At 36.0% G+C, this 15,969-nt stretch overlaps 1 protein-coding gene and 4 non-coding genes across 5 annotated transcripts in view; 1 reads left to right on the forward strand and 4 right to left on the reverse strand.

The window, feature by feature from the left end:
- The window catches only part of LOC105262291 (ecdysone receptor), a 188,085-nt gene that overhangs the window by 153,300 nt on the left and 18,816 nt on the right, over window positions 1-15,969 (reverse strand). The gene's annotated exons all lie outside the window — the stretch shown is intronic.
- On the forward strand, window positions 5,204-5,277 carry TRNAN-GUU (transfer RNA asparagine (anticodon GUU)). The gene has a single exon. It is a non-coding gene; the product is annotated as a tRNA-Asn (tRNA).
- Window positions 5,598-5,670, reverse strand: TRNAR-ACG (transfer RNA arginine (anticodon ACG)). Its single transcript has one exon. It is a non-coding gene; the product is annotated as a tRNA-Arg (tRNA).
- Window positions 8,537-8,609, reverse strand: TRNAR-ACG (transfer RNA arginine (anticodon ACG)). The gene has a single exon. It is a non-coding gene; the product is annotated as a tRNA-Arg (tRNA).
- TRNAR-ACG (transfer RNA arginine (anticodon ACG)) lies at window positions 9,038-9,110 on the reverse strand. The gene has a single exon. It is a non-coding gene; the product is annotated as a tRNA-Arg (tRNA).

Below are 15,969 nucleotides of genomic sequence, written 5' to 3' on the forward strand. Positions count from 1 at the left end.
TGCTTGTTTCTTTCTTATTTTTAAATATTTTTTTATAATTATTTTTATATTATTTAATTTTTATTTTTGATCTTTATATTTTTTGTTATTTTTGTATTTTTTGTAATTTTTATACCCTTCACCATACATAGTATGGAGGGTATATAAAGTTCGTCATTCCGTTTGTAACTCATCGAAATAATCATTTTAGACCCAACAAAGTATATATATTCTTGATCAGCGTAAAAATGATTTTAGCCACTATTTTCAATAAAATTTTCTGAAAATCCACATAAGGAGTTCCTTGTGAGTACTTTAAACCCAGACATAGATTTGTCTCTATAAGTCCACAATATCATATATCCCCCATATATCGGCAGAATTTTAAATGGATTTTATTTTAATATTTTTTTTGTTTTGAAAATTTCCTAATTCGTTCCAAATGGTGGAGGGTATTCAACCCGGCCGTACTTACTGCGTTTTTACTTGTATTTTTTTATTTTTTTGGTATTTTTTTTTTAATTTTTATGTTATTTTGTTATCTCTTTATTTATTTTATTTTCAATTTTATTTTTATATATTTTTTTTTTGTTTTTGATAATTTTAAACGTTTTATATTTTTATTATTCCGGAACGCATATTTTTTGTTTTATATTTGTTCAAGATTTATTTTAATTTTTTATATTACTTTGTTTTTTTCATGAAATGGGATTCTTTCTAAAATTCTCTTTGCGGTTAAATAGGTTAAAATAAATATTGGAAAATAAATATACTAGGCGGAGCAGAAGAGTAAAACATGAATTAACAACTACTAACTGTTGGTAATGGTTTTTTTTTTTTTTTCAAAATATGATGTCCTTACTTTTGTTACCATTTATGTTTAGTTCGTGTCTTTTAATTTTATATTTTATGAGGGGTTTCTCCAATATTTTTCGAGCTCATCATTGCTAATTTTACGCAATTAATAATGTTCTTGACCTACAACAAAAACCCCTAACCCCTTTCTGCAACATACAACAAATGAGAAATTCACCTTTCCCAAATCGTTCCACAAAACACTGCAATCAGGGGGGGGAGCACTTGTCCAAAAAGCCAACAAAACAAAGGGATAACAATAATGTTTGTTTGGACGGCACAATTTCACATTTGTTTGCAACCCACCTGTGAATCGCAGAGTTCCAAAAATAAACGAAATGGAAATCAAAAATTCAACGTCACAACTTTGCTCGCGGCTCGGAGAGTTGGGAGAGAGTCATATTTAATGGTCACACGATTCTCGTTTCAGGAAGGCACACTCCCGTCAAGGGTCACACAACACAGCACTGCACTGGGAACATTTCTTTGCCGCATTCATAACAATTTCGTACTTGTAATTCACAAATGTACATTTGCATGTATGTATGGATGTAGGTTCGTTGTCACTTTGTCAAGTTATGAATTAATTATTTGCCAAATAAACACAAAAAGCAGGGAAAGTTCCTTAATTTTTGACATTCGTTAGAAGGAAAAGAAAAAAAAACGATAGCGCGAGAATTGTTGACGCTTGACATGTTGTAGAGAACGCGTGTATGTATGTGTGTCAGGGAAAGTCCTCAATGAAGGAAAAGCGCAGGCGTTGTTTTGGTAGTTCAGAGTTGCCATAAATTTCGATGGATATATGATTGGGTACAAGGGGACAAAAGCGGATTGAAAGGAACATACATATAGGAGAAACGGAGGACCTTATAACGGAGATCAAACATTATATCTCCCAAAATGACAGCGCAAGAGGCAAAAGACCTGAAAAATCTGTAAAAAAGGTCTATTTTTATAGAAATAAAAATATCTCCAGAGCGAATATTGACGGCTGTTCTAAAAAGGAGGGTTTGTGTTTTTAGTCTTTCTTGGAAAGTCCTCTAGTAACAGGATTTATATCAGAACTGTTTATTTATGCATTTCCCCAAAAGGCTTTTAATCAAGACCATCCAATTAGGGCTCGAGTCACCTCCTAAATGGCTCATAAAAGATCTCGAGGTTTTTTTCATTGCTTTCACTTGACTTTTCATAGAAGCCTTGAAAATATTCTCATACAAGACCTGAGGGACTTCTCATAGAAGATATGGGTTTAATGTTTCACAAGAACGGGGGTCAATCTTTCATTGAAGACAAGAGGTTTTTCATAGAAAATCTGGTGGACATTTATAGAAAACCACTCGCTGTTTTATAAAAAAAACCTGAAGGGCAAGAGAACCTGGAGGTATTTTAATACACTACCTGGAGTTTTTCTCCTAGAAGACCCAGAGAACTACTTATCAAAGAATTGAGGTCTTCTTTTAAAAAACTGGAGGTCTTTTTCTAGGACCAAGAGTTTTTCGCTAACGGACCTAAAGATCTTTTCCTAGACAACGTAGATTTTTCTTAGAACTCAGAGGTCTTCTCCTAGAAGTCCTAGATGACTTTTAATATACGATTGAGTGGTCTTCTCTAAGAAGACTTGGGGGGTTTTCTCCCTGAAGAGCTATATATTTTCTGATAGAAGACCCATATATCCTCTCCTAGAGGACATAAGGAACATTCCTAGGATTCTCCTAGAGGAACCTAGAAGATCTAGAACTAAGAAGAACTAGAATTCTTCTCCGAGAAGACCTAGATGTCTACTTCTTGAAGACTTAGATGACTTCTTCTGGAAGATTCAGGTCCTTTTATAGAAGACTGGATTAAACTCTAAAAAAGCTCTTGTTCTGGAATATCTGTAGATCCTATTTCTAGATGACCTAAAGGTTTTCCAATGGAGTACTGAAGGTCTTTTTTCCTAGATAACCTGGGGGCGTTTTTCTAGAGGACCCAGAGGTATACTCCTAGAATACCCAGAGGACTTTTTCTAGAAGACCGAGATGACTTCTCCTATAATATATATAGAGGTCTTTTCCTAGAAGACGAAAGACCTGTGGGGTATTTTCTAAGGCAGAGAGGTGTTTTCATTGAAAACTTATAGGTCTTTTCTTAAAAGACCTGGATATCTTCCGAAAGAAGACTGGAGATCTTTCCAAGAACTTGTCTTAGAAGACGTGGATGTTTTTTCCTAGAATACGGAAGACCCGAGCGGTACTTTTAAGGACTGGAGGGTGAAAATTTATAGATCTTATCTTCCGAAACAAGAATGGAGGTATCTCAAAGAACTTCTCAAAAGAAGACGTGGATATAGAACTGGAAGTCTTCTCAGAGAAAATATTGATGCCTTCTAACAGAAGACTTTGAGGTTTTCATATAAAAAACTCTCCAAAATGTCCAGAATCCTTCTCATCTAAGACCTGTATGACCCCTCACGGGGAACCTGAAGGTGTTACCACAGAACCCTAGAAGTTTATTTACCAAATACTTGGAGATTTTCTTAAAGAACTCCAAAAAGTCTCCTTAAAGACGACTTGGATGTCTTCGCAAAGCGAGATTCTCTCGCAGAATAGATGGGTATCTCCTGTAGAAAATTTCGTGGATTTGAAGGTATGTAGAAGACCCTGAGGTCTTATAGAGGACATAAAATCTTTTTATTCTTTAATTAAAAAGAACCGATATCAATTTTCTTTGGAACTATCTGAATATTTTCAAAAAAAGACTCTAGGTCTTATAATTGATATCCCTCCTGGACCTCAAATAGAAAACCTCGTGCTTTTCTCCCAGACGACCTCATGGAAGACCTAGTCTAGTAGTCTTCTTCCAGAAGCTCTGCATGTCTTCTCCCCAAGACCTCCAATTTCATTGAAATTGTAAACCAAAAAAGCATTTCCCGTTCATTTCATTGCCAAGTTGTTGTTGCTGTTGTTTTTTTTTTTTTTTTTTTTTGTGAATAATTAATTTTTTTTTTGCTGTTTAGAAATTGTGGGGAAATTGTACTGCATTATGATGAACGATGCTGGGTGATTCTAACCTATTTCAGCAACGGCGGCAGTAGTTGCACAGAAAAAAAAAAAAAAAACAAACAAACAACAACAATATAAACGACCGCACCTCAATTTACATGGCAGTGAGTAGTGGAGCAGTCAGGCAGCCCAACCGACCGACAACAACCAATCAATGGAAACAAATGACAGGGAAAATACCAAAAGAAACAAAAACAACAGAACATTTCAAAGCCCCAACAATGTATTTTCATTGTGTGTTCGTCGTTCGTGTTGTTTTCTGAAAGCGAAAAAATGCAAAAAAAAAAAACTGACTGCACAAATGCGCCAGCAGAGAAGCAAAAATAATTATTTGCTGTTTTTTTGCACATTTTCGCTAATGTTTTCACTTGTTTGGGTTTTTTTCGTTCATTTTCTTCTGAAATACCTATTCCCGGTTGAAAGAGTTGTGTTTAAGGAGCACGAATAGTTGTCTCTCATACTCACAACGGTGTATGATGGAAATGAGAGCTGAGAGGCTCTCATGTTTGTTTTTTGGTTGGGGAGTCTCTCTTACAATTTGGTGTTGTAATGGCCAGGGAGAGTGAGCAGAGAGCCGAAAAAAAAGAAAAACTAAAATGAATTCGTTTTGTAAACACTACCCCAACCATCCGACGACGACAACGACGACATTCATAAAATAAAACGAGTGCAGCACGAGATTGTGGATGGCCGTTGTCGTCGTTTTGTTGGCGTTTTTGCTTGGTTGGGGCTGGCTGCCATTGCTGCTGCATGAATATGCAGAAAAAGCTAAACAACAACAACAACAACATGGCAAGTTGAATGACATAAAACATCAACTGACCTTCAACTTTAAGATTGAACTTAAGCATTGCATATTTACACTTAGCAAACGAATGAACGAACGACCGAGCGAGCGAGCGAACACACACACTCGCCTAAATAACTACACGTACGTAGTATGTTGGGCGACAAAATGGGTGGTGGCGTTAAAGACGTCAGCGTGTGGAGAAATGCCAGCAATTGAATGGGGCTTTAGGGGAAAAGGGAGCTCCATCAATAAAGGGTTTAGAGGTGAAATGGGAGCCATGTGTTCGGGAAAAAAAAACTTCATTTGTGTTGAAAGAATGAGAAAATAAGCTATAAAGTATTCACAACACAAATGGGAATTTATCAAAGATTTTCCATTCAAGATAAAAGGCAACTGTTGGTTGTATGCCAAAGGTTATGATGGGTAACAAAGGGAACGTTAGGCATGTAGGCAAATAGTACATAGGTGGGTATTTGCTAAATGAATTAAAACTTTTACTCATAACTTTGTATTATATATTGGCCGTTGGCACTTCAAGGCCTCCGTGGCGCAATTGGCTAGCGCGTTCGGCTGTTAACCGAAAGGTTGGTGGTTCGAGCCCACCCGGGGGCGCATAACTTTTGGATTTATTTTCTTTTTCTATTTTGAATTAAAGAATGGATATTTTATAATATTTTTTATTGGAACTCAAAACACGAAATATAAGCCAAACTCATATGAAATTCCGTATTTAAATCACGATTAGAAAATATCGAATTAATTTTCTTTTCTACTTTCTATACTCGGACTATAATTTTTAAGGTCTTCAATTTGATATAAAAATTATAAAATTTGAGAAATTTTTAATTTAATTAATTCCAATAAATTAAAAAAAAATATTTTATTATAAAAAATAATATTTATTTATATTTAAAATATAAAAAAAATAAACACGATCCTGCCAGGAGTCGAACCTGGAATCTTCTGATCCGTAGTCAGACGCGTTATCCATTGCGCCACAGGACCACTTGCCAACCATGGTCACAAAGCATTGTTACAACTTCCGATTATTCCAATTTTATTTGAAGGTATAAACCGATTCGATGTTTTTAGAGAATATTTCTAGCGAAGATAGATTTGAATACTTTGCCACTACCTAATAATCAGTTTGTAGCGATAAATGAGTGACCGACTGGCATATCAATGTTGAGAAATCGCTGGTGGTGTGTAAGGGTTCTATAAATGAGAAGAGCGTAAAAAGCTACATTTCTCAAATTTGGAAAATTTGTTGAAGGGCAGAAGCAAAATTTGGATATTTCTACTAAAGCAAATGAAAAACAAGTTAAAAAGTATATTTCGGTTTTGTCGACAGACAAAAGTTAGGATTATAATTAGCCAAGGTAGGATATTAAATATATTTTGACTTCTATTATGATTATTCAAATTGTTGTCCCTCTATGGAGTAGGTTCCAAAGGAATGGACCAATATTAGCCATTTCGTATCGGACTTAAATAAGTATGATGTAAATATTGCGACGTGCCAGGTGTGGACTATATTGGTAACTTCCTTCACTTTACATGACATATGCGATCATTTTTAGAAAATGTTAACATGTTCGTGAGCTACCAGAGATAGTCGATCTTAAAATATTGCTGTGGGCAATATTACAAGAAAATCGAAAATTTATAACCAATTTATGGAAAACCATAAATTCCATATTCATCTCAGGTTCCTGGCAAAGAGAGTTGTATTTAGATATAGCAAATTGAAAGGAATCGAAGACTTGTTTCGCAAATTATGACAGATAAAAGTATTGAAAAATGTGACCCTTGGTGAATGAGTTACCAAAAGGGGTTCGCAGATATATATCATATTTACAATAGATCGTTCTTTAGCAAAAATATTTGGATGTGTGAAATTTGAAGAGAGTTGTAAGCTTATCTCGCTTTCTTTGAGCGTTATGTTTTTCAAAATCTTGAAGCCTAGGTGGGGGAGGTACCAGAAGAAATCGTCCTATCTCTACCATATTTATAACAGATCTTGTGCTGATGGAAATATTGAGATGTACCAAGTCTGGAATGGAATCGGATGTTGATTTCGCTTTTTATGAGCTTCATGGATATTCAAATTTTTGAGCTTTTGTGGTGGAGTTACCAGAAGAGTGGACCGATATCTTCACAGCAGATCTTGTGTTAGTAGAAATAATGGGATGTATGAAATATGAAGAGAACCGGATGCTTATTTCGGATTTTATAATAGTTTTGGTTATTCACAACTTTGACCCTTAGAGGGGGAGCTACCAGAAGTAATGGTCCGATCTCTACCATCTTTACAACAGATCTTGTATTTATGGAAATATTGAGATGTGCCAATTCTGATTGGAATCTGATAATTTCGTGTTTTGTGAGCTTCATGCATATTCAAAATTTTAACCCTTTGTGGGGGAGGTACCAGAAGGAGTGGACCATTACATCCCATCTTCAAGCAAAATCGGACCTTTCTGTGCTGTAAAATATTTTCTTAGAAAACTTTCGAATTTTGTGGGGTAAAAGAATTTTTTTCTGAAGATTCGACCTTTTTTGGGGGATGTACCAAAAGGAGTCGACAGATATTGCCCATCTCCAAACTCGATCAAAGTCTGAAAATATTATTACGATGTACCAAGTTTTGGCCAAATCAGATGCTCCCTTCGAGAGTTACTTCAGAGAGAACTAATAGTATATAGGAGGCATATCCAATTCTGAATCGATTTTCACTAAATTTGAAGGAGACATTGGATTCGGTTGGATGTACCAAAATTCAGGTCATTAGGACTAATATTGGCCATTCGGCGCACAATTAACCTTAAATCGGTATAAGATATATTGGCAGCTATATCCAAATCTGAGCCGATTTTAATAAAATTTGGTAGGGGTATTTCTGGGATGTATTTGACATTTGGTACCAAATATTATTGTTGTGGAGAGCATATTACACATGTGTGGGACTTAAAACCCCAAATCGGATGAAACATACACATGAAAGCTATAGCTATATCTGACCCGTTTTGCTCCAAACTTGATGTACTTGCTTCTAGACTGAATTCGGTCAGATTTACCAAATTGCAGGTCATTAAGACTTATATTGGACATTTGGTGCACAATTAACCCGAAATCGGTTTGAAAATATATGGAAGCTATATCCAAATCTGATCCGTTTGCCACCAATTTCAATACGGTTAGTCCTTAGTCCAAACAAATATTGTTCGCAAAATTTCATCTCAATCGGATAATAAATGCGACCTGCATTTTGTTCACAAGAATACATGGACGGACGAACGGACAGACTGACATACATAAATCGACTCAGAAAGTGATTCTATGAATATCGTCAGAAGTAACTATGGGTCTATCTCGCTTCTCCTTCTCCCTGTTACAAACAAATTTGGAATTTGGAAAAAATTTGAAAAGATCTCAGCTACACGTGCTGAAAATAAAAACTACCGATTAACAGCAAATTCGGTTGAAAATTGTGACTAAAACACCAAAAATGACCTAAATCTACCGGTAAAGTTATATTATATACATTTCCAATATCAACAATACACCTAAGTAACATTTATCAAACTACTTTAACTACTTCGAAAGATAGAATGATTTCCATAGACGGACAGACAGCGGGCGGGTAGACACGGCTCAATCGGCTTGGAATTTTACGCTGATCAAGAATATATATTTATACTTTATGGGGTCTAGAATGGATATTTCGAGGTGTTACACTATTACACCATACTATGATGGGAGGTGTAAAAAGCATGTGAAAAAAATTCCGGTGTAGGAGAAATATAAAAAAATATATATAATTTTATAATAAAAAATAATTTATATAAAAAATAAAACAAAAAACTCTTTTCGATCCTGCCAGGAGTCGAACCTGGAATCTTCTGATCCGTAGTCAGACGCGTTATCCATTGCGCCACAGGACCACTTGTTGACTGCGGACGCAATGTAGCACACATGATGTCTGATAATTAACAACTACACAGTTTAATTTTTCCATTTTAAATATCTTTCTAAGAATAATTTTTATTTTACCCTAGTCCATAAAATTGTTGTTGTAGTTTTTGTGATATACATACACTTTTTTAGTTATCTATTGAAAATAACTCCCTTGTTGGTCTACAAAAACTACGTCATAGACGTCTATGAAGAGTCTCTTCCAGTCGCCTAAAATATTGCTCGGACTTCAATTTATTAAATCATCTCCCTTCACCATTTTTTTCTTTCTTTCATTCCCTTTTAGAATTTCATCAATTAAATATTTTCAAAAAAAAAACAAATATTTTCGTTATCGCTAAGACCATATGTTACATATTTTTATAAAAAATATTTTATTTCAAAAAAAAAATCCTTTCGATCCTGCCAGGAGTCGAACCTGGAATCTTCTGATCCGTAGTCAGACGCGTTATCCATTGCGCCACAGGACCACATGTTTGTCACACATGCTCACAGTGGGTTCATTGATGTCGTGAGAAACCATCAACAAGAACTTGTGGTTGATGATAACCGGTTTTGGAGGGGACGAGGGGGAGGGGGGACGACCATAAATATTATTTAATAATGAATGGGCATATGTTCAAATATATAAATAAGTGTGTGTAAAAATATACACCTACATAGCTACAAATTTATGTTTGAATGAAATGAACGATTTTTTTGGAAAGCAAAGACAAGTGGTTTTGGTTTCAATTTGGGAAATAATTTTACGTTTTGAAACTTGGAATGAAACAAATTGTTGCGCCTTTACAGATTTGCGGACGAATGGAATTTTTCCAATAATAATAAATAATTTCACAATTTTTATAAAAGGAAAAAAAAAACCTTGTGAAAAAATATATTGAGTTTTTGCATTTGATTATCAACTGAGAAAAATGTTAGTGCCACAAAATTGCAGCAAAAAAAATAAAGCAAAACTGCTTAATATTCAAAACATTCCAAAGAACAAAGGAATTCAGTTCAGTTCGGTTACAGAGCAAAAGTGAGAAAAACACAGCGAGTGTTTACTGTTGTTGTTGTTGTTGTTGTTGCTGCTGTTGTAAATCAAAAAGTCAATAAACTCTAAGCGGAAATAATTAATTAATTAGCCATTGAAAGCAACAACAACAATAGCAGCGACAAAATCATATGGCGTTTGTGTGTGCATATTTAACGGTCAGCGTTTTAATTAGCAACTGCCCGACTGAATGATGGGAAAAATAACAGCAACAACAACAAAGGCAGCGCGGAATAAAATAGTTTTAGAATAATTGAAATCAATATTATTTCATTATAAAACCAAAAGCTTGTGTTGTGAAGACAAATGTAAATCAGTAGCAAATTACGACTTAGTTTTCATGACTTGAAATAGCCATTGGAGGAGAGGACTGAAGAGGGACTACACGGGTGAAGAGGAGTGAGAGAGAGACTCTATGGGGGAACAAAAGAGAGACTCAAGGGACGGCAAGAAATCAGGCACAATCGAGGACAAAATTGACATATTTTTATAGCGACATATTTTATTGATTTTAGCGACATTATTTACATTGTTTCAAAATTGGTATTTGAGGCTCGAAATGGATACAAATTTGGTATTTGAAGTTCGTAATGGATACTACAGCCTAAGACAGAAAATGAGCCATGTAGGTGCCCGTTTTTGTATATATGGGCTATATAACGGTACCCCCCGATATTCGATATTTTAATGATTTTAGAGACATTATTTACCGGAACTATTTCAAATTTGGTATTTGAAGTTCGTAATGAGTACTACAGCCTATGGCTGAAAATTGTCTGTGCAGGTCCACGTCTTCGTATAGCCCCCATATAACGGCACCTCCCGATATTCGGTATTTGATAAATTTAACTACATTATTCACCGATTTTTTTTCAAGTTTCACATAAATGTATTAATGGCTTATAACAATATTTTTCAGATTTTAACAGAATTTTTAAGGTTTTTTTTTTTTGAAAATTTCCAAATTTGTTCCAAATAGTGGAGGGTATTCAAAGTTACAGCTTTACAACTTACAGCTTTTTACAGTTAATAGAATTTATAGATAACATGTTGGGTTAACCTATAGCTGACGCGAAGGAATCAGAGGAGGGTCTATTTAGATCAGAGGCCACGAAAATGAGACCAGACGAAAATTCACCAAAATGGGGAAGTAATTCGAGTCTATAGTTGGTATTCAAAGACTGACAGAGGAAGTCTTGTAGGGCGGTCTTTGATCGAAGATAGAATAACAACCGTTTCCAAAAGGCGCCAGGAAGCTAGCATTTTAATACCCCGGAAAAAAGTCTTTTAGACCAAAATAAATACTTGCTATAGAGAAGATCTTAAGTGACTCTCGAGGTAAGACCAGGGGATGGTCACCATTGGCCATCAGTAAATAAAACTTTGTGACGACCAGATTTAAAGTCTTTGGACCATGACCTCACAGTTTTTTTTTTAAATAATCCTTGGAACTAATGAACAATGTCTTCCAATGGACTATGTCATTTCAAGTGTTCACTCGGGCTCCTCCAGTTCTCTTTAATCTACAGCTAAATTTGCTCTTTGGTCCACATAAATCATAAAATAACTGCCTTCTCAGGATGGATCTCCAGGTAGTGTTATATAGATCCCGATTTCAATTGAACATTTTGAACGATTAACATAAATGAACTGTTGAACGATTTCAATTAAAATTGCTCTCTTAAAAAAAACGAAGCATAATTCGTTTTTTTTTCAGACAGAAAATTGTCAGAAATTTGTCCAGGTCTTCGTATAGGCCCCATATATCAGTACCTCCCTATATTCGATATTTTGATGATTTTGGGTACAATATTCACCGATATTGTTTGAAATTTCGTCTTTGAAGTTCCTCATAGGTACTACAGCCTGTGACAGAAAATCGTCTCTGCAGGTCCAGGGTCTTCATATAGCCCCGATTTAACAAGTTCAACCGCTATTTTCAGTGAATACTTCAATTGAAGTATTTCGTTCAAGAATTCCAAAGAGTCTCAAAATAAAGAATTTCGGAAAGGAAGACATTATTTTTCAAAGACCAAAAAACAGACCAGCTGAACGGGGCCCTTTAAAGACAACCAGATGGTAGTCTTTGAAGGCGACACGAAGGGAGTTTGGGAGCAGATCAGGCAGGAGCTGGGCAGTAATAGTTTGCGACATAAATAAAGAACATAGCTCCAACATCCTCGCTCGAATTCAAGTAAAGTCGAATTCGAGCCTAAGTTCTTTTCCGAGCATTCTCTATATTTCTATAATATAATCTATAATAGCGAATAGGCTTTGTGCGAACAAATTATTTTCGAGCCAAGTACTGTTTTAGTTTTTGACACTCCCTCTCTACTTCGGGAATTTAGACTCCCATTCTTATTATTTTTGAATCTGGAGTAACTCGTGAGAGCTTCCACATAACATAAAAGCGAGGAAAGTTACGGTAGCTATTGAACTACACTAAAGAATATATCTGCAAAATGCCTGGTCCAATTCAAGTAAAGTACGAGAGTCGCTCGAATTCGAGCCTATGTGCTATTGCGAGCATACTCTATTTTTCTATCACTCGAATAAGAGCGAAAAGGCTTTGCGCGTTTTTGAGTGATAGTAAAATCCGCTGCATATTGAACCAATTATATTCGTGCCGAGTGCTCTTTAAGTGTTTGCCACTCTTACTCTCTTTGGGCCAACAGGAGCAAATCGTAAGCATTCCCACAGAGTTAAAATTGAAAAATCGTGCAAATTTCCTACTTTTCGACACTCCGGCTGGCGAGTAAAAAAGGAGTCTGATTTGAGCTCCGCTAAAAAAGAGTAATGATGATTTTCATAGGTAATAAGATATGAGTCTCCGATGATATGAAGAAAACCCATTTAGGAGATCTAAAGACAGAGGAGACCTGAAGAAAACTGAGAAGATGCCTATCGAAAAGTAATTGAATCCGTTTTAAACCTTAAAATAGAATCTGAAGAACATCTCCATAGTCGAGCGAAGTTTTAGTTAAGTAGACGAACTGTTTACAGACGATAAAGAAGCCTTAGTAGACGACAGAAGAAAATATTGAGACGAGAGATCTTAATCTAACACCGACAGCCAGTATTTAAAAGGGGTCTTTATAGAGCCAAGAAGGGAATTCATGGGGAAGGCTAGGTGGGAACCATTCTAGGCAAACTTAAAAAGTACGAATATATGCCCAGGAAGAAATTTGTTTGACGACCTGAGGGAATTCAGCATTGAGACCAGAAAGAAGTTATTGTAGAGGAAAAGAACTATGTCTTAATAGGTGACCATAGGCCTAAAATGCGAACAGAAGCGAGTTTTTATTGCGTCCAGAAAGAGAGTCAGAATTGAGTGTTTTAAGCCGGAAGAGAAATATACCAGGACATTTAAAATAGAAAAATATGGGATAATAAAAATTTTTTTGTACCGAATATAAAGGCCTTTTTAAATGCCCGGAAGAGAATCGTAATAGACTGTGGGACTGTCTAAATAGATAACCAGGAGAGATCCTTTTTAGGAGACTATGAGGGAATCTTTGTAGAAGATAAGAAACGAACCATGATAGCAGAGATCGAACATAGCCTTAAGACTCCTCAAGAAAGAAAGCTTAATAGGCTACCAGAAGGCATTTTTTGGCTTAAAATCTATATGGAGTATTAGGTGAAAATAGGAGCCGTCCTGGCATGGAAAATACTAGGCTACAGCCAAAATAATATTTTGTATCCTGAAACTGAAAAATACAATCTTCACTATCATGTCAGGGACTTTACGATGTAATTTATTGAAATGCCAGTTTTATAACTTTCCAAACTTTTCATCATTTTTTTTTTAAAAATTATTCTACTATTGAAAAAAAATCGACAACAAAAACAAGTTTCCCACAACGACCCTCATAAATTTCCGCTGGGAAATAAGATGAGATACGGTTCTTTTGTCTCGTAAAGCAACAAAACTGAAAACCAAAAAAAAAAAAAACAACCACAAAAAAGTTCTATGCGAAATAAAACGAAGAGGGCTCAACATTATAGGGGCCACAAATTACAACGACGCAACGACGGTAGCAGAGGAGAACAGCAGCAGCAACAACAACAACGCAGCAAACGAAAATGAGACGAGTAGAAGAAAACCGAATTGAGGAACCATGAGAAAAAACAAACAACAACAGCAGACAACAATTTTGCCAACATTAACCGAACCGAACCGCACCGAAACCTAACCTAACCCAATCCAGACGTTGTTGTGTGGAACTTTGGCATATTTTGCGAAATGGAGGGCGGCAGGAATACGAAGACAGACAGACAGACGCATGCTTATGTCTTTGTCGCCCGTCTCCTTTATTCGTTATCGTTATCATGGCCGTTGCAAAGACCAACAGACTGACTGACTGAATGTCTGTCTGTCTCTCTGTCCCTCTGTCAATCTGTCTGTCTCATGTTTATTTGTTGTAAAAATTTACAACTGAGGATATGTCTGCCATGCAAAAAATAACAACAACAAAAATAACCAGAAAAGGGAAATAAGGGAAGAAGTACCCAAGTTGCCGTATACGTTGTGTTTGTGTGTGTGTGTGTGTGTAATCATCAATGTCTGCGCAGCATATTTTGTGCCCCCTAAATTGAAAAGTGAGTATGTCGACGTCTTTGCCTTCGTCATCGTCGTCATTGATTCGTGATATTTACTTCAATTGCTGCTGCTGCCTTGCCTGTCTGCTGTGGGAAAAAGGAGCCGGGGAGTTAAGCTTCAGCTAGAATTTCTTGTCATGCCCAAAAAACCAACCATGGCCTACCCCAAACCATTTTCTGTTATTCTTGGGGGGTCGCCAGTCGAGACTTTTGTCTTTATTTTCCTGTGCCCGCCGACTTTGCTTTGTAATTTTAAAGTGAATGAGGGATTTCTAAATTTGTTACATGTTTATGTATGTATGTATGCATGTATGAAGTGTAGAGTAGTAATGGAAATGAGAGGATGTATAGAAGAATGTTCAGAAGTGACCATTACCTCTACGGTTCGAAGAGATTTAAAATTTAAAATTTAAAACTTCCTTCGAAATGGGGAAAAGTCTTGCCGTAATATAAATAACATGAGACCGCTTTCGAAAGTGATATACAGGCAACTAAACGAAGCTTCTAAGAATGAGAAGAAGACAGATTTTATGGCGAACTATCATGATTTTCTCCGGGAGAAGGATTCGACCATGAACCTATTTAGATGACCAGATGTTAGGTTAGGTTAGGTTGAAAAGAGAGGCAAAAAAATGTCAAATGTCCTGGTGAACATACACTTAAGTCAATATAGGCCAAAAAACCAAAAGCTTGTTGTGGGGGGCAAATGCAAATCAGTAGCAAATTTCGACTTAGTTTTTATGACTAGGGATATCAACTGGAGAAGAGGGCTGAGGGAGAACAGGAGAGAGAGACTCAAGGGAATGCAAGAAATTAGTGGAAGACCAAAGTGAATTATTTTTTTACCCTCCACCATAGTATGGAGGGTATATTAAGTCTGTCATTCCGTTTGTAACACCTCGAAATCTACATTTTAGACCCCACAAAGTATATATATTCTTGATCAGCATAAAATTCTTTGTCGATTTAGCAATGCCCCTTCGTCTATCCCTCTGTCCGTCTGTGGAAATGGCTCTAGCTTCTAACCGAAATGAAGTAAGTTGATAAAAATTTACTCAAATGTGTATTATGTCTGCAGGACTTTTGGTATTTAAAATGGGCCATGTAGGTCCACGTCTTCGTATAGCCCCCATATAACGGTACCTCCCGATATGCGGTATTTTGATGATTTTAGTGACATTATTTACCGGAATTGGTTCAAATTTCACATTTGAAGTTCGTAATGAATACTACAGCCTATGACAGAAAATTGTCTGAGCAGGTCCACGTCTTCGTATAGCCCCCATATAATAGTACCCCCGATATTCGGTATTTTGATGATTTTAGCGACATTATTTACCGGAATTCTTTCAAATTTTGTATTTGAAGTTCCTAATGGATACTACAGCCTATGCCAGGAAATTATCTGTGCAGGTCCACGTTTTATAACCCCCATGGTACCTCCCTATATTCGGTATTTTAATGATTTTAGCTACATTTTAAATAGATTTTTTCAAGTTTCGCACTTGAATATTGTAATAGCATATGACAAAAGCTGCCTATGCAGGTCCACATCGTCGTATAGATCCTAATATACGGCTACATTCGATAACAGAATTTTTTACGGATTTTAGGGGTATTCAAGGAGGGTATTCAAAGTTCGGCCCGGCCGAACCTATAGCTTTTTACTTGTTAGTTAAAGGAAGGGAGAA

This window comes from Musca domestica, unplaced genomic scaffold (assembly GCF_030504385.1).
Source record: "Musca domestica strain aabys unplaced genomic scaffold, Musca_domestica.polishedcontigs.V.1.1 25, whole genome shotgun sequence".
In the NCBI taxonomy this organism is placed as follows: domain Eukaryota; kingdom Metazoa; phylum Arthropoda; class Insecta; order Diptera; family Muscidae; genus Musca; species Musca domestica.